We start from the raw sequence: 19902 nt of genomic DNA, 5'->3' as shown, positions 1-19902 counted from the left end.
GGAAGGAAACATTTTCTGGACTACGCTTGATAAACTAGTTTAACGCTGATTGTTTTGTTTGTAACTGTGTCCCTTTTGTAGCTGCCAGAGGCAGAAACTCTAACTCAGCAGATGATTCAGGTTGTACTGATAGGAAAAATAAGCATGGCAGTCTTTCAGACAAAATTTCTATTAATTTGACAGTTCCTGGTGACCCACACTGACCGAATTTAGCTGTTTTTTTCTTGACTAGATCTCAAATCTTTCTTGTTTTGCTCACCATCAATCAGCAGTATCAATAAAAATAAATAAATAATAAGCACATGGACTTATTTTGGAAAGGTCAGGTTTCCAAGGTCAAAGCTGACCTTCAAAACATTTGAGCTGAATTTATTTTAAAATTGCTGAATGTTTGGTGAAAAAAAAAGAGTTGAATGAGCTGAAATATAAACATGTTAAAAGCTAAAATTCCCAGAGACGAAGTTTCAAAGTTGGAAAGTAGTTGAATATTTTTTAAAATGTACCTGACTAGAATAGATATAAACAATAAAGATTTTGATCTCAATACTGTGAATAAATCATCAAAGTTTTAGTAAAACCCTTGCACTTGTTTTTACAAATTACCTCGGACTAGCTTAGCACTGTTTAGAAACATAATGCACATAAAGAGATTAACCAAGTGCACAAGAACTGCAATCAGAACTGTTTATGAACTGCAGAATTTACACTGTATGGGAGCGCAAGTGTTTGCTATGACTATAATTAGCACCACTGACAAACAATGGGCTGTGAGATCAGTTCCTTCAACATTAATATGGAAATTGTCATGTCGATTGATCAAAAACCACCAATCAAAGACCATTGATCCAAGACCATGAATACCATTCACGGAGTTGGGGAATGGCTGCAATCACACAATTATAAGATGGTGAAAGATGTACCCTTAGGCCCCCTCTTCTATTCAGAGATGGTCTTTCCCTTTTCATGTACATGGACTCCTTGAATCCTCAATCAAACCAGCGTTCCTCCCTGTCCAGGATATGTACATCCTCATCATTGAAAGAGTGTCCACTGGCCTGTAGGTGTAAATAGACTGCAGAGTCCTGACCTGGTGAGGTAGCTCTACTGTGTTGTGCCATCCCCTTGAGCAGAGGTTGTTTGGTTTCCCTGATGTATAATTCACAGCAATCCTCCTGCTACTTAACAGCGTACACTACATTATTCTGTTTGTGTCAGGAGAACCGATCCTTGGGATGGACCAGTTTTTGGCGCCGCATGTTTTGGGGTTTAAAAGCCACAGAGACGCGGTGTTTAGAGAAAATGCGTCTCAGCTGTTCCTATACTCCTGACACATAAGGGATCACTAAGATTTTTTGCTTAGGCAGCAGTTGATCTCTCCTGGGTCGCCTGAAGCATTCTTTAGGTGCCTTCCCAGCGTTTCTCCCACTGATCAGCTTTTTGGGAACTCCCTAACTGGATTAAAGAGCATTCATCAAGAGATATTGCACATCATAAATCTAGCCTTAAATAAGATAAGGTAAACTTCAATGTTCAATTATGCATTTTAACAGCTCAGTAATGCATCGACACTAAGCCTGGTCAGTCTTCCCAGAATGACCATCTTATGATGAACCATGTCAACAAGGCAGAACCATGGCAGACATTCTGCTGCCCTCTACTGTCCAAAGTGATACACATCGATTTGAAACACCAAACTTGAAAAACATGTTATAAATCATACCAACACACAAACAGAGTGAAATGTACAGAAACACAAGCATATGCTGCATAATTAATTCACAAAAGCGACAGCATATTTGTGTGGGTCACAGTGGCGTGGACAGTGCCAGCCTTCCATGCCCCATGGTCAGATCACCAGGCACTTTACAAACTACATGACCTCTAAATACCCATTTTTTTACAGTTTGTGTGATTGAGTGGCAGCCTAGCATAAAATAAGCTTCAAATTACCATTAAAAATATATAAGTTACATTTGTTAGAACCACAGAATGCTAGTGTGGTGAGTTTGAAAAACTCAGCGAAAAACCGAAGAGGCTCAACCAAAGTAACCAGCTGCATTCAAGAAGAAGGCTGCAGGTATCAACACAAAGCTGTTCGGCTCAATTAGAGCTATGTACTTTTTTATAACACAGATGTTGGTTTGGTTTTAAAACAGTCACGTGTAGATTTGAGCACAGCTGTTAAAAAGGAAAAAAAAGAGAGTACAGAAACCTTTGCTTACAAGAAAAAAAATCCCTCAGTGACGACTGATAGTAGCTCATCAAAAAACCTCATATAACGCCACATCGAGACGATTGCTGAGGCCAAGGTCAGTTTTTATACTGAACTCATGAACAGCTATTTTTATGAAGTTGTACAAAAACGCTTTATTTCGTCAAGACAGTGCGTGTCCTACGATTACATGTATTTGAATGGGGGAATGCGGCCGAAACAAAGTATAGGTTTTCATTATGTGAATAACTTGAAAATCTTGGCTCAAACAGCTTCAAAACCTGTTTGCCCAGCACGGTGATCTTGAATTGTATAAGATAACGCCGTAAATATGTGTGTCTGACTCTTCTATCAAGACTTACAGCTATTTTTATGAAGTTGTACAAAAACGCTTTATTTCGTCAAGACAGTGCGTTTCCTACGATTACATGCATTTGAATGGGTGAATGCGCCCGAAACAAAGTATAGGTTTTCATTATGTGAATAACTTGAAAATCTTGGCTCAAACAGCTTCAAAACCTGTTTGCCCAGCACGGGGATCTTGAATTGTATAAGATAACGCCGTAAATATGTGTGTATGCTTCTTCTATTAACACTTACAGCTATTTATAAGAAGTTGTACAAAAAAAACGCTTTATTTCGTCAAGACAGTGCGTGTCCTACGATTACATGCATTTGAATGGGGGAATGCGCCCAAAAAAAAGTATAGGTTTTCATTATGTGAATAACTTGAAAATCTTGGCTCAAACAGCTTCAAAACCTGTTTGCCCAGCACGGGGATCTTGAATTGTATAAGATAACGCCGTAAATATGTGTGTATGCTTCTTCTATCAACACTTACAGCTATTTATATGAAGTTGTACAAAAACGCTTTATTTCGTCAAGACAGTGCGTTTCCTACGATTACATGCATTTGAATGGGGGAATGCGCCCAAAACAAAGTATAGGTTTTCATTATGTGAAAAACTTGAAAATCTTGGCTCAAACAGCTTCAAAACCTGTTTGCCCAGCACGGGGATCTTTAATTGTATAAGATAACGCCGTAAATATGTGTGTCTGACTCTTCTATCAAGACTTACAGCTATTTTTATGAAGTTGTACAAAAACGCTTTATTTCGTCAAGACAGTGCGTTTCCTACGATTACATGCATTTGAATGGGGGAATTTTGCCGAAACAAAGTATAGGTTTTCATTATGTGAATAACTTGAAAATCTTGGCTCAAACAGCTTCAAAACCTGTTTGCCCAGCACGGGGATCTTGAATTGTATAAGATAAGTCCGTAAATATGTGTGTCTGACACTTCTATCAAGACTTACAGCTATTTTTATGAAGTTGTACAAAAACGCTTTATTTCGTCAAGACAGTGCGTGTCCTACGATTACATGCATTTGAATGGGGGAATGCGGCCGAAACAAAGTATAGGTTATCATTATGTGAATAACTTGAAAATCTTGGCTCAAACAGCTTCAAAACCTGTTTGCCCAGCACGGGGATCTTGAATTGTATAAGATAACGCCGTAAATATGTGTGTCTGACTCTTCTATCAAGACTTACAGCTATTTTTATGAAGTTGTACAAAAACGCTTTATTTCGTCAAGACAGTGCGTTTCCTACGATTACATGCATTTGAATGGGGGATTGCGCCCGAAACAAAGTATAGGTTTTCATTATGTGAATAACTTGAAAATCTTGGCTCAAACAGCTTCAAAACCTGTTTGCCCAGCACGGGGATCTTGAATTGTATAAGATAACGCCGTAAATATGTGTGTATGCTTCTTCTATCAACACTTACAGCTATTTATATGAAGTTGTACAAAAACGCTTTATTTCGTCAAGACAGTGCGTTTCCTACGATTACATGCATTTGAATGGGGGAATGCGGCTGAAACAAAGTATAGGTTTTCATTATGTGAATAACTTGAAAATCTTGGCTCAAACAGCTTCAAAACCTGTTTGCCCAGCACGGGGATCTTGAATTGTATAAGATAACGGCGTAAATATGTGTGTCTGACTCTTCTATTAAGACTTACAGCTATTTTTATGAAGTTGTACAAAAACGCTTTATTTCGTCAAGACAGTGCGTTTCCTACGATTACATGCATTTGAATGGGGGAATGCGGCTGAAACAAAGCATAGGTTTTCATTATGTGAATAACTTGAAAATCTTGGCTCAAACAGCTTCAAAACCTGTTTGCCCAGCACGGGGATCTTGAACTGTATAAGATAACGCCGTAAATATGTGTGTCTGACTCTACTATCAAGACTTACAGCTATTTATATGAAGTTGTACAAAAACGCTTTATTTCGTCAAGACAGTGCGTTTCCTACGATTACATGCATTTGAATGGGGGATTGCGCCCAAAACAAAGTATAGGTTTTCATTATGTGAATAACTTGAAAATCTTGGCTCAAACAGCTTCAAAACCTGTTTGCCCAGCACGGGGATCTTGAATTGTATAAGATAATGGCGTAAATATGTGTGTCTGACTCTTCTATCAAGACTTACAGCTATTTTTATGAAGTTGTACAAAAACGCTTTATTTCGTGAAGACAGTGCGTTTCCTACGATTACATGCATTTGAATGGGGGAATGCGCCCAAAAAAAAGTATAGGTTTTCATTATGTGAATAACTTGAAAATCTTGGCTCAAACAGCTTCAAAACCTGTTTGCCCAGCACGGGGATCTTGAATTGTATAAGATAACGCCGTAAATATGTGTGTATGCTTCTACTATCAAGACTTACAGCTATTTTTATGAAGTTGTACAAAAACGCTTTATTTCGTCAAGACAGTGCGTTTCCTACGATTACATGCATTTGAATGGGGGAATTCGGCAGAAACAAAGTATAGGTTTTCATTATGTGAATAACTTGAAAATCTTGGCTCAAACAGCTTCAAAACCTGTTTGCCCAGCACGGGGATCTTGAATTGTATAAGATAAAGCCACATATATGTGTGTATGCTTCTTCTATCAAGACTTACAGCTATTTATATGAAGTTGTACAAAAACGCTTTATTTCGTCAAGACAGTGCGTTTCCTACGATTACATGCATTTGAATGGGGGAATTCGGCAGAAACAAAGTATAGGTTTTCATTATGTGAATAACTTGAAAATCTTGGCTCAAACAGCTTCAAAACCTGTTTGCCCAGCACGGGGATCTTGAATTGTATAAGAGAAAGCCGCATATATGTGTGTATGCTTCTTCTATCAAGACTTACAGCTATTTATATGAAGTTGTACACAGCAAATCCAGCATGTCCAAATTGACACTGTCAGATTTGATTTCAACACTTTTAAAGTGTCTATATGGATCCACACCAGAGAGTGTTAATTTGACTCTTTTTGGAGAGTTGGTACGTTAACTCTGATTTAGTGTTGAACACCAAATCTCTCTGGAGTTGATAATTTGGCACTTGGTGTTAAGAGTTTATATATTAACTCTCAAAGAGTATTTTAGTTTAGCTACGTAAGAGTTATCTTCTAATTAATTCTAAAAAGCGGGAATTTTACTGTTCTGAACTTCTAGAAATTTCTTTTGGAAATAAACATTTACTAAAAAGATGCAATGGTTTTTGAAAAACATTTATTCTGAACTGTGCACCACAATTTCAAAACATTTTCTGAAAGATGTAACAGTGTACATGTTCTCACTTTCATTAGAATTTTGTTTATCAAAAGGTCTGACATAGGTGAGCTGGTAAATGCAAATAACAGCATTCTCATCACTTATTTCAATAAATACAAAATACAATATGCATGTCCTTCATTCATCACTTTGTGGAACTTCAACGCACTTCTGCTCTCCCCCATATTCCATCTTCACAAGCATATCCTATGTGGAGATTGAATAAAAATTAGTTGACACTAATTAATGGCACAAATCAATTGCAGCACAGTAAAAAAAAAAAAGGGAATCCTTTTTGAGCCATTACTTGTGTAAAGTATTTTCCCAAAAGACAAGGACACAGACAACAGGTAATACTGAACTAAATGTAAAACCTCAACCTTTTTCATTTTTACCTAAAACCGTTTGCACAAAACTCTGGAGGAATCTAAATGCTAACGTAGAACTCAGTCGGGACTTGGGACATCTGCTACTGCTGTTTGCTCGTTTTTTATGGGAGATCGTTTTCAGGCTTCAAGTAGCACCATTATATCAACATTTCACATTCTAGACATTGTTTTAAGTGTATTTGACCAAGAAATTTGACTGAAAATTCACATGCAAGCTTTTTTTTTAAGGCTGTGGTATTTGCCCGCAAACAATACCTTTCAGCTAGCTAAAACAGAATATTATGCTATCAGCGAGCAACATGGCTAATGCCTTTCACACAGCTTTGTCTCAACTCCAAAGAGCCACAGAAGTAAAAGCTAATAACAATAATTGAAACAATCTTTGAAAACATGACTTACCAAGCATGGCAAACAACTCAAATATGTAGAGCAAAATGTTTTGAAACGGCTTCACTTCAGCTTCGATTGGAGCCGTGCTGGGGGCGGAGTCTGTGAATTTACTCTATTGGTGTCATAGCCCCTGTAGGAGTTCAGAGTTAAGAGGTCAAGCGTTAATGTTTCCATTGTAACACCTCCAGATTTGAAATAGAAACACTCATTTTTAACACTCGATTTTAACTACTATCATTTTACACCTCAGAGTTACATTAAAAGAATGTGACTCTACTCAGAGTAAAATTAACTCTAAGACTACTAATACCAAAACATTTAACACTTTTGAATTTGCTGTGTACAAAAACGCTTTATTTCGTCAAGACAGTGCCTTTCCTACGATTACATGCATTTGAATGGGGGAATGCGCCCGAAACAAAGTATAGGTTTTCATTATGTGAATAATATGTGTGTATGCTTCTTCTATTAAGACGTACAGCTATTTCTATGAAGTTGTACAAAAACGCTTTATTTCGTCAAGACAGTGCGTTTCCTACGATTACATGCATTTGAATGGGGGAATGCGCCCGAAACAAAGTATAGGTTTTCATTATGTGAATAACTTGAAAATCTTGGCTCAAACAGCTTCAAAACCTGTTTGCCCAGAACGGGGATCTTGAATTGTATAAGATAACGCCGTAAATATGTGTGTATGCTTCTTCTATCAACACTTACAGCTATTTATATGAAGTTGTACAAAAACGCTTTATTTCGTCAAGACAGTGCGTTTCCTACGATTACATGCATTTGAATGGGGGATTGCGCCAAAAACAGAGTATAGGTTTTCATTATGTGAATAACTTGAAAATCTTGGCTCAAACAACTTCAAAACCTGTTTGCCCAGCACGGGGATCTTGAATTGTATAAGATAACGGCGTAAATATGTGTGTCTGACTCTTCTATCAAGACTTACAGCTATTTTTATGAAGTTGTACAAAAACGCTTTATTTCGTCAAGACAGTGCGTTTCCTATGATTACATGCATTTGAATGGGGGCATTTTGCCGAAACAAAGTATAGGTTTTCATTATGTGAATAACTTGAAAATCTTGGCTCAAACAGCTTCAAAACCTGTTTGCCCAGCACGGGGATCTTGAATTGTATAAGAGAAAGCCACATATATGTGTGTATGCTTCTTCTATCAAGACTTACAGCTATTTTCATGAAGTTGTACAAAAACGCTTTATTTCGTCAAGACAGTGCGTTTCCTACGATTACATGCATTTGAATGGGGGAATGCGGCTGAAACAAAGTATAGGTTTTCATTATGTGAATAACTTGAAAATCTTGGCTCAAACAGCTTCAAAATCTGTTTGCCCAGCACGGGGATCTTGAATTGTATAAGAGAAAGCCACATATATGTGTGTATGCTTCTTCTATCAAGACTTACAGCTATTTATATGAAGTTGTACAAAAACGCTTTATTTCGTCAAGACAGTGCGTTTCCTACAGTTACATGCATTTGAATGGGGGAATTCGGCAGAAACAAAGTATAGGTTTTCATTATGTGAATAACTTGAAAATCTTAGCTCAAAGAGCTTCAAAACCTGTTTTCCCAGCACGGGGATCTTGAATTGTATAAGATAACGCCGTAAATATGTGTGTATGCTTCTTCTATCAAGACTTACAGCTATTTTTATGAAGTTGTACAAAAACGCTTTATTTCGTCAAGACAGTGCGTTTCCTACGATTACATGCATTTGAATGAGGGAATTCGGCAGAAACAAAGTATAGGTTTTCATTATGTGAATAACTTGAAAATCTTGGCTCAAACAGCTTCAAAACCTGTTTACCCAGCACGGGGATCTTGAATTGTATAAGAGAAAGCCGCATATATGTGTGTATGCTTCTTCTATCAAGACTTACAGCTATTTATATGAAGTTGTACAAAAACGCTTTATTTCGTCAAGACAGTGCCTTTCCTACGATTACATGCATTTGAATGGGGGAATGCGCCCGAAACAAAGTATAGGTTTTCATTATGTGAATAATATGTGTGTATGCTTCTTCTATTAAGACGTACAGCTATTTCTATGAAGTTGTACAAAAACGCTTTATTTCGTCAAGACAGTGCGTTTCCTACGATTACATGCATTTGAATGGGGGAATGCGCCCGAAACAAAGTATAGGTTTTCATTATGTGAATAACTTGAAAATCTTGGCTCAAACAGCTTCAAAACCTGTTTGCCCAGAACGGGGATCTTGAATTGTATAAGATAACGCCGTAAATATGTGTGTATGCTTCTTCTATCAACACTTACAGCTATTTATATGAAGTTGTACAAAAACGCTTTATTTCGTCAAGACAGTGCGTTTCCTACGATTACATGCATTTGAATGGGGGATTGCGCCCAAAACAGAGTATAGGTTTTCATTATGTGAATAACTTGAAAATCTTGGCTCAAACAGCTTCAAAACCTGTTTGCCCAGCACGGGGATCTTGAATTGTATAAGATAACGGCGTAAATATGTGTGTCTGACTCTTCTATCAAGACTTACAGCTATTTTTATGAAGTTGTACAAAAACGCTTTATTTCGTCAAGACAGTGCGTTTCCTACGATTAAATGCATTTGAATGGGGGCATTTTGCCGAAACAAAGTATAGGTTTTCATTATGTGAATAACTTGAAAATCTTGGCTCAAACAGCTTCAAAACCTGTTTGCCCAGCACGGGGATCTTGAATTGTATAAGAGAAAGCCACATATATGTGTGTATGCTTCTTCTATCAAGACTTACAGCTATTTTTATGAAGTTGTACAAAAACGCTTTATTTCGTCAAGACAGTGCGTTTCCTACGATTACATGCATTTGAATGGCGGAATGCGGCTGAAACAAAGTATAGGTTTTCATTATGTGAATAACTTGAAAATCTTGGCTCAAACAGCTTCAAAATCTGTTTGCCCAGCACGGGGATCTTGAATTGTATAAGAGAAAGCCACATATATGTGTGTATGCTTTTTCTATCAAGACTTACAGCTATTTATATGAAGTTGTACAAAAACGCTTTATTTCGTCAAGACAGTGCGTTTCCTACAATTACATGCATTTGAATGGGGGAATTCGGCAGAAACAAAGTATAGGTTTTCATTATGTGAATAACTTGAAAATCTTGGCTCAAACAGCTTCAAAACCTGTTTTCCCAGCACGGGGATCTTGAATTGTATAAGAGAAAGCCGCATATATGTGTGTATGCTTCTTCTATCAAGACTTACAGCTATTTATATGAAGTTGTACAAAAACGCTTTATTTCGTCAAGACAGTGCGTGTCCTACGATTACATGCATTTGAATCGGGGAATTTTGCCGAAACAAAGTATAGGTTTTCATTATGTGAATAACTTGAAAATCTTGGCTCAAACAGCTTCAAAACCTGTTTTCCCAGCACGGGGATCTTGAATTGTATAAGATAACGCCGTAAATATGTGTGTATGCTTCTTCTATCAAGACTTACAGCTATTTTTATGAAGTTGTACAAAAACGCTTTATTTCGTCAAGACAGTGCGTTTCCTACGATTACATGCATTTGAATGAGGGAATTCGGCAGAAACAAAGTATAGGTTTTCATTATGTGAATAACTTGAAAATCTTGGCTCAAACAGCTTCAAAACCTGTTTACCCAGCACGGGGATCTTGAATTGTATAAGAGAAAGCCGCATATATGTGTGTATGCTTCTTCTATCAAGACTTACAGCTATTTATATGAAGTTGTACAAAAACGCTTTATTTCGTCAAGACAGTGCCTTTCCTACGATTACATGCATTTGAATGGGGGAATGCGCCCGAAACAAAGTATAGGTTTTCATTATGTGAATAATATGTGTGTATGCTTCTTCTATTAAGACGTACAGCTATTTCTATGAAGTTGTACAAAAACGCTTTATTTCGTCAAGACAGTGCGTTTCCTACGATTACATGCATTTGAATGGGGGAATGCGCCCGAAACAAAGTATAGGTTTTCATTATGTGAATAACTTGAAAATCTTGGCTCAAACAGCTTCAAAACCTGTTTGCCCAGAACGGGGATCTTGAATTGTATAAGATAACGCCGTAAATATGTGTGTATGCTTCTTCTATCAACACTTACAGCTATTTATATGAAGTTGTACAAAAACGCTTTATTTCGTCAAGACAGTGCGTTTCCTACGATTACATGCATTTGAATGGGGGATTGCGCCCAAAACAGAGTATAGGTTTTCATTATGTGAATAACTTGAAAATCTTGGCTCAAACAGCTTCAAAACCTGTTTGCCCAGCACGGGGATCTTGAATTGTATAAGAGAAAGCCACATATATGTGTGTATGCTTCTTCTATCAAGACTTACAGCTATTTTTATGAAGTTGTACAAAAACGCTTTATTTCGTCAAGACAGTGCGTTTCCTACGATTACATGCATTTGAATGGCGGAATGCGGCTGAAACAAAGTATAGGTTTTCATTATGTGAATAACTTGAAAATCTTGGCTCAAACAGCTTCAAAATCTGTTTGCCCAGCACGGGGATCTTGAATTGTATAAGAGAAAGCCACATATATGTGTGTATGCTTTTCTATCAAGACTTACAGCTATTTATATGAAGTTGTACAAAAACGCTTTATTTCGTCAAGACAGTGCGTTTCCTACAATTACATGCATTTGAATGGGGGAATTCGGCAGAAACAAAGTATAGGTTTTCATTATGTGAATAATATGTGTGTATGCTTCTTCTATTAAGACGTACAGCTATTTCTATGAAGTTGTACAAAAACGCTTTATTTCGTCAAGACAGTGCGTTTCCTACGATTACATGCATTTGAATGGGGGAATGCGCCCGAAACAAAGTATAGGTTTTCATTATGTGAATAACTTGAAAATCTTGGCTCAAACAGCTTCAAAACCTGTTTGCCCAGAACGGGGATCTTGAATTGTATAAGATAACGCCGTAAATATGTGTGTATGCTTCTTCTATCAACACTTACAGCTATTTATATGAAGTTGTACAAAAACGCTTTATTTCGTCAAGACAGTGCGTTTCCTACGATTACATGCATTTGAATGGGGGATTGCGCCCAAAACAGAGTATAGGTTTTCATTATGTGAATAACTTGAAAATCTTGGCTCAAACAGCTTCAAAACCTGTTTGCCCAGCACGGGGATCTTGAATTGTATAAGATAACGGCGTAAATATGTGTGTCTGACTCTTCTATCAAGACTTACAGCTATTTTTATGAAGTTGTACAAAAACGCTTTATTTCGTCAAGACAGTGCGTTTCCTACGATTAAATGCATTTGAATGGGGGCATTTTGCCGAAACAAAGTATAGGTTTTCATTATGTGAATAACTTGAAAATCTTGGCTCAAACAGCTTCAAAACCTGTTTGCCCAGCACGGGGATCTTGAATTGTATAAGAGAAAGCCACATATATGTGTGTATGCTTCTTCTATCAAGACTTACAGCTATTTTTATGAAGTTGTACAAAAACGCTTTATTTCGTCAAGACAGTGCGTTTCCTACGATTACATGCATTTGAATGGCGGAATGCGGCTGAAACAAAGTATAGGTTTTCATTATGTGAATAACTTGAAAATCTTGGCTCAAACAGCTTCAAAATCTGTTTGCCCAGCACGGGGATCTTGAATTGTATAAGAGAAAGCCACATATATGTGTGTATGCTTTTTCTATCAAGACTTACAGCTATTTATATGAAGTTGTACAAAAACGCTTTATTTCGTCAAGACAGTGCGTTTCCTACAATTACATGCATTTGAATGGGGGAATTCGGCAGAAACAAAGTATAGGTTTTCATTATGTGAATAACTTGAAAATCTTGGCTCAAACAGCTTCAAAACCTGTTTTCCCAGCACGGGGATCTTGAATTGTATAAGAGAAAGCCGCATATATGTGTGTATGCTTCTTCTATCAAGACTTACAGCTATTTATATGAAGTTGTACAAAAACGCTTTATTTCGTCAAGACAGTGCGTGTCCTACGATTACATGCATTTGAATCGGGGAATTTTGCCGAAACAAAGTATAGGTTTTCATTATGTGAATAACTTGAAAATCTTGGCTCAAACAGCTTCAAAACCTGTTTGCCCAGCACGGGGATCTTGAATTGTATAAGATAACGGCGTAAATATGTGTGTCTGACTCTTCTATCAACACTTACAGCTATTTTTATGAAGTTGTACAAAAACGCTTTATTTCGTCAAGACAGCGCGTTTCCTACGATTACATGCATTTGAATGGGGGAATTTTGCCGAAACAAAGTATAGGTTTTCATTATGTGAATAACTTGAAAATCTTGGCTCAAACAGCTTCAAAACCTGTTTGCCTAGCACGGGGATCTTGAATTGTATAAGATAACGCCGTAAATATGTGTGTCTGACTCTTCTATCAAGACTTACAGCTATTTTTATGAAGTTGTACAAAAACGCTTTATTTCGTCAAGACAGTGCGTTTCCTACGATTACATGCATTTGAATGGGGGAATGCGGCTGAAACAAAGTATAGGTTTTCATTATGTGAATAACTTGAAAATCTTGGCTCAAACAGCTTCAAAACCTGTTTGCCCAGCACGGGGATCTTGAATTGTGTAAGAGAAAGCCACATATATGTGTGTATGCTTCTTCTATCAAGACTTACAGCTATTTATATGAAGTTGTACAAAAACGCTTTATTTCGTCAAGACAGTGCGTTTCCTACGATTACATGCATTTGAATGGGGGAATTCGGCAGAAACAAAGTAGGGGAGAGCGGGGTAAGTTGTCACACTTTTCACACTGACTAACTTTTACTGAGCACCATACATCACAACGTAATAAATGTTTCACCAAATGAAAGAAGGAAGTCTCGGGCACATATGATGTATTCATTACATTTTCATATCTTATCTCATTACGGAGTTGTAGACTGTTGAATGGAGAATGTGCACTTGTGACAATTTGCCCCATCGGCAGGTAAGTTGTCACACTAGATTATCTTAAAATAAGAACACAAATACTTAATTAATTGTGATTATTGATTTTAATTGTTAAATTCAAACCAAAACTGGAAATTTGAACAATTATGCCAAGAGAATTTGGAAAAAAACAATTATTTCAATCCAATACACATTTTAATCAAAACATTAAGTAGAAAGAAAACTTTAGTTTGAACTTTAAACTCAAATGTTCTCTGGCTTGCACATAAATCCATCATAACTGAATGGAATGCTGCAAATAACTTGCTTTACTTAACATGTTTATCCTCTGAACAAAACAGATGCCCTATTTCTGATTAATCAGACTCAACTTCAGAGTCACAATTCTAGCACACATAAATTGCCTGGCCTGAGGTGCAAGCATCATGGGCCCATTTGTTGCATTTTACACATTTTACCCAGGTCTCTTTTGGACGACTGTTTGAAAATGGCTCCACACAAACAAGGCAGAAGCACTCTTCATCATCTGATGATGACTTGAATTATTTTTCTTCTTTTAGCTGCGTTGTTCTTCATAGGTTCAGATGTTTTCCCCCCTCGCGTCCCTCTCTTTTGAAACAGCTTTTTGCTAGATTCAGCCTTATTCTTTTCTTTTTCTAGTTGCTGCTTCACTGGCGTGTCGGTTAGAATTGCTGATTTGCGTCGTTTTCTTCCTTTGCTGGATGGTTTTCGGCGGCCAGCTTTTGGATATGGCTGGATGTCCTCTGGAATTGGTAGTCCACTGTCAGTAATTGCAGTGCGGGGTGAGCTCGTGATAGAGATGGTGCTGGAGCTTGGCAGTTCAGAGTTGGTGCTGGGGCCTGGCAGTGCAGAGGTGGTGCTGGGGCCTGGCAGTGCAGAGGTAGTGCTGGGGCCTGGCAGTGCAGAGTTGGTGCTGGGGCCTGGCAGGGCAGGGTCCGGAATAGGGCGATCTGTGACGTAGGATGGTGCAAACTCGGCTTCCAGAAATACATTTCTGTTGTAAGGTTGAATCCCAGCCACCCTAAAACCAGCCTGAATGTTCAATGGGGTTGCAGCCAGAGGATATGCAATTGCCACAATCCCAGGAATGTCATAAATAGACATTGTCTTCCCAGGGTTGTTCCTCATCCAGGCATCACACGTGCTGTTGATGTGCCTCTTTAGTGGCCCGTAGACAGACCTGTCTAATGGTTGGAGCCGATGTGAGCAGTGGGGTGGGAATGACAGCATGATTATGCCATTTTCTTTGGCATAATTGAGTCCATCAATGGACAGATGAGACTCGTGGTTGTCCAAAAGGAGTAAACAGGGCTTCTCCTTTGAACACTTTGTATGTTCATTGAAATGTTGCAGGAAGTCAACAAAGTGTGTGTCTTTCATCCATCCAGAGGAATTTGCCCCTCCTTTGCTGCCGGGTGGCCCGTTGATCAGGAAATGGTCACGGAAGTGGACACGCGGGAAAATAAAGTATGGAGGTAAACTATTCCCTATGGCTGAGACAGCACAGGCCAGTGTGACATGGTTCCCCTTTCAGCAGAGGTCAATGACCCTACTTGTTTGAATCCATGTCTGGCCAACACTTTGTCTGGTTTATGTACAGTGGTGACCCCAGTTTCATCAACATTCCAAATGTCTCCTGGTCCAAACTCATATTTGCATAACACTTTCTCTAAGTTGTCAAAGAAAGCATTGACATTCTCTCTGTTGAAGCTACTTGCCCTGGCAAGGCTAGTTGCTTCTGGCTTTCTCAGTGACAATGTTGTATGCCGCTTTAAAAAGCCTGTAAACCACTCTTTGCTGGCCTTTTCTTTTTCTGCCCACAAAGGCACAAACTTCAGTTCGTGTGCCACAGCAACCTGGTAGGCAAGCTTTCTGACCTCACTTGGTGACAGACCAAAATAAATGTCAGCTGACCTAGTAATATACTCAACAAGCTGCTTTTCCAAATCAGGGGAAAAAATCTTCCTTGGCGTTGTATAACCAACCATTGTTGTTGGCATGGCTGTCTGACTTTCAATTTCTTCTCTGGTAATCTTTTGACAATACCGAGTTAGAGTACGGTAATTTATGTCAAAATCCTTTGCTGTACTTCTGATTGATTTGTTCTGCATCTTTACCTGCCTGACTGCCTTTAACATAATGTCAGGTGGTGTTCTGCCACGCTCTGTCTTTCGTTGATAATTTCGAACCATCTTACTTTCTTCCTTCCTTCCTTAATTCCTGCCTCTCCTTCCTTTCTTCAAAAACCCTATTACAAATACAAATGAATTACAATATCACAATTTTTTGGAGCATTTATTTGTACTGGGGCAAGTTGTCACATGTGACGACTTGCCCCAAAGTTAATGAGACAACTTGCCCCAAACTGACATTTATGCTAATTTTGGCTAAATGTCAGGGTTAGCTCAACATAGCACATCAGCTGAAGTATCAAAAGACACGTTAATGTCTCCTCTATTTTGTGTAAAATAATAATTTGTAACATCTATACCTAACAAAGTTGTACTGAAGAAAATTTAAAGTGATTTATTTTTCCTTTTAGGTCAAAAAAATAAAAAAGATGTGCTCACCTCAGATTAGAGCAGTCTTGACCACATGTGAACAGGAGGTTGACTATAGAAGAAGAAGTCACACAAAGTGGCTATTTCATTTTTGAGATAGAGCCTCTAGTGTTGGAGTTATGAAAAGTGTGACAACTTACCCGTGTGACAACTTACCCCGCTCTCCCCTAACTTGAAAATCTTGGCTCAAACAGCTTCAAAACCTGTTTGCCCAGCACGGGGATCTTGAATTGTATAAGAGAAAGCCACATATATGTGTGTATGCTTCTTCGATCAAGACTTACAGCTATTTTTATGAAGTTGTACAAAAACGCTTTATTTCGTCAAGACAGTGCGTTTCCTACGATTACATGCATTTGAATGGGGGAATGCGGCTGAAACAAAGTATAGGTTTTCATTATGTGAATAACTTGAAAATCTTGGCTCAAACAGCTTCAAAACCTGTTTGCCCAGCACGGGGATCTTGAATTGTATAAGAGAAAGCCACATATATGTGTGTATGCTTCTTCTATCAAGACTTACAGCTATTTTTATGAAGTTGTACAAAAACGCTTTATTTCGTCAAGACAGTGCGTTTCCTACGATTACATGCATTTGAATGGGGGAATGCGGCTGAAACAAAGTATAGGTTTTCATTATGTGAATAACTTGCAAATCTTGGCTCAAACAGCTTCAAAACCTGTTTGCCCAGCACGGGGATCTTGAATTGTATAAGAGAAAGCCACATGTATGCTTCTTCTATCAAGACTTACAGCTATTTATATGAAGTTGTACAAAAACGCTTTATTTCGTCAAGACAGTGCGTTTCCTACGATTACATGCATTTGAATGGGGGATTGCGCCCGAAACAAAGTATAGGTTTTCATTATGTGAATAACTTGAAAATCTTGGCTCAAACAGCTTCAAAACCTGTTTGCCCAGCACGGGGATCTTGAATTGTATAAGAGAAAGCCACATATATGTGTGTATGCTTCTTCTATCAAGACTTACAGCTATTTATATGAAGTTGTACAAAAACGCTTTATTTCGTCAAGACAGTGCGTTTCCTACGATTACATGCATTTGAATGGGGGATTGCGCCCGAAACAAAGTATAGGTTTTCATTATGTGAATAACTTGAAAATCTTGGCTCAAACAGCTTCAAAACCTGTTTGCCCAGCACGGGGATCTTGAATTGTATAAGATAACGCCGTAAATATGTGTGTCTGACTGTTCTATCAAGACTTACAGCTATTTTTATGAAGTTGTACAAAAACGCTTTATTTCGTCAAGACAGTGCGTGTCCTACGATTACATGCATTTGAATGGGGGAATTTTGCCGAAACAAAGTATAGGTTTTCATTATGTGAATAACTTGAAAATCTTGGCTCAAACAGCTTCAAAACCTGTTTGCCCAGCACGGGGATCTTGAATTGTATAAGATAACGGCGTAAATATGTGTGTCTGACTCTTCTATCAAGACTTACAGCTATTTTTATGAAGTTGTACAAAAACGCTTTATTTCGTCAAGACAGTGCGTTTCCTACGATTACATGCATTTGAATGGGGGAATGCGCCCAAAAAAAAGTATAGGTTTTCATTATGTGAATAACTTGAAAATCTTGGCTCAAACAGCTTCAAAACCTGTTTGCCCAGCACGGGGATCTTGAATTGTATAAGATAACGCCGTAAATATGTGTGTATGCTTCTTCTATCAAGACTTACAGCTATTTATATGAAGTTGTACAAAAACGCTTTATTTCGTCAAGACAGTGCGTTTCCTACGATTACATGCATTTGAATGGGGTAATTCGGCCGAAACAAAGTATAGGTTTTCATTATGTGAATAACTTGAAAATCTTGGCTCAAACAGCTTCAAAACCTGTTTGCCCAGCACGGGGATCTTGAACTGTATAAGATGACGCCTTAAATATGTGTGTATGCTTCTTCTATCAAGACTTACAGCTATTTATATGAAGTTGTACAAAAACGCTTTATTTTGTCAAGACAGTGCGTTTCCTACGATTACATGCATTTGAATGGGGAACTCGTCCGAAACAAAGTATAGGTTTTCATTATGTGAATAACTTGAAAATCTTGGCTCAAACAGCTTCAAAACCTGTTTGCCCAGCACGGGGATCTTGAATTGTATAAGATAAAGCCACATATATGTGTGTATGTTTCTTCTATCAAGACTTACAGCTATTTATATGAAGTTGTACAAAAACGCTTTATTTCGTCAAGACAGTGCGTTTCCTACGATTACATGCATTTGAATGGGGGAATTCGGCAGAAACAAAGTATAGGTTTTCATTATGTGAATAACCTGAAAATCTTGGCTCAAACAGCTTCAAAACCTGTTTGCCCAGCACGGGGATCTTGAATTGTATAAGATAAAGCCACATATATGTGTGTATGCTTCTTCTATCAAGACTTACAGCTATTTTTATGAAGTTGTACAAAAACGCTTTATTTCGTCAAGACAGTGCGTTTCCTACGATTACATGCATTTGAATGGGGGAATGCGGCTGAAACAAAGTATAGGTTTTCATTATGTGAATAACTTGAAAATCTTAGCTCAAACAGCTTCAAAACCTGTTTTCCCAGCACGGGGATCTTGAATTGTATAAGAGAAAGCCGCATATATGTGTGTATGCTTCTTCTTTCAAGACTTACAGCTATTTTTATGAAGTTGTACAAAAACGCTTTATTTCGTCAAGACAGTGCGTTTCCTACGATTACATGCATTTGAATGGGGGAATGCGGCTGAAACAAAGTATAGGTTTTCATTATGTGAATAACTTGCAAATCTTGGCTCAAACAGCTTCAAAACCTGTTTGCCCAGCACGGGGATGTTGAATTGTATAAGAGAAAGCCACATATATGTGTGTATGCTTCTTCTATCAAGACTTACAGCTATTTATATGAAGTTGTACAAAAACGCTTTATTTCGTCAAGACAGTGCGTTTCCTACGATTACATGCATTTGAATGGGGGAATTCGGCAGAAACAAAGTAGGGGAGAGCGGGGTAAGTTGTCACACTTTTCACACTGACTAACTTTTACTGAGCACCATACATCACAACGTAATAAATGTTTCACCAAATGAAAGAAGGAAGTCTCGGGCACATATGATGTATTCATTACATTTTCATATCTTATCTCATTACGGAGTTGTAGACTGTTGAATGGAGAATGTGCACTTGTGACAATTTGCCCCATCGGCAGGTAAGTTGTCACACTAGATTATCTTAAAATAAGAACACAAATACTTAATTAATTGTGATTATTGATTTTAATTGTTAAATTCAAACCAAAACTGGAAATTTGAACAATTATGCCAAGAGAATTTGGAAAAAAACAATTATTTCAATCCAATACACATTTTAATCAAAACATTAAGTAGAAAGAAAACTTTAGTTTGAACTTTAAACTCAAATGTTCTCTGGCTTGCACATAAATCCATCATAACTGAATGGAATGCTGCAAATAACTTGCTTTACTTAACATGTTTATCCTCTGAACAAAACAGATGCCCTATTTCTGATTAATCAGACTCAACTTCAGAGTCACAATTCTAGCACACATAAATTGCCTGGCCTGAGGTGCAAGCATCATGGGCCCATTTGTTGCATTTTACACATTTTACCCAGGTCTCTTTTGGACGACTGTTTGAAAATGGCTCCACACAAACAAGGCAGAAGCACTCTTCATCATCTGATGATGACTTGAATTATTTTTCTTCTTTTAGCTGCGTTGTTCTTCATAGGTTCAGATGTTTTCC

This window comes from Neolamprologus brichardi, chromosome 8 (assembly GCF_056152115.1).
Source record: "Neolamprologus brichardi isolate AB-2024 chromosome 8, ASM5615211v1, whole genome shotgun sequence".
NCBI classification, from domain to species: domain Eukaryota; kingdom Metazoa; phylum Chordata; class Actinopteri; order Cichliformes; family Cichlidae; genus Neolamprologus; species Neolamprologus brichardi.
The sequence above is the reverse complement of the archived record's forward strand: the minus strand, read 5'-3'. Positions refer to the sequence as shown.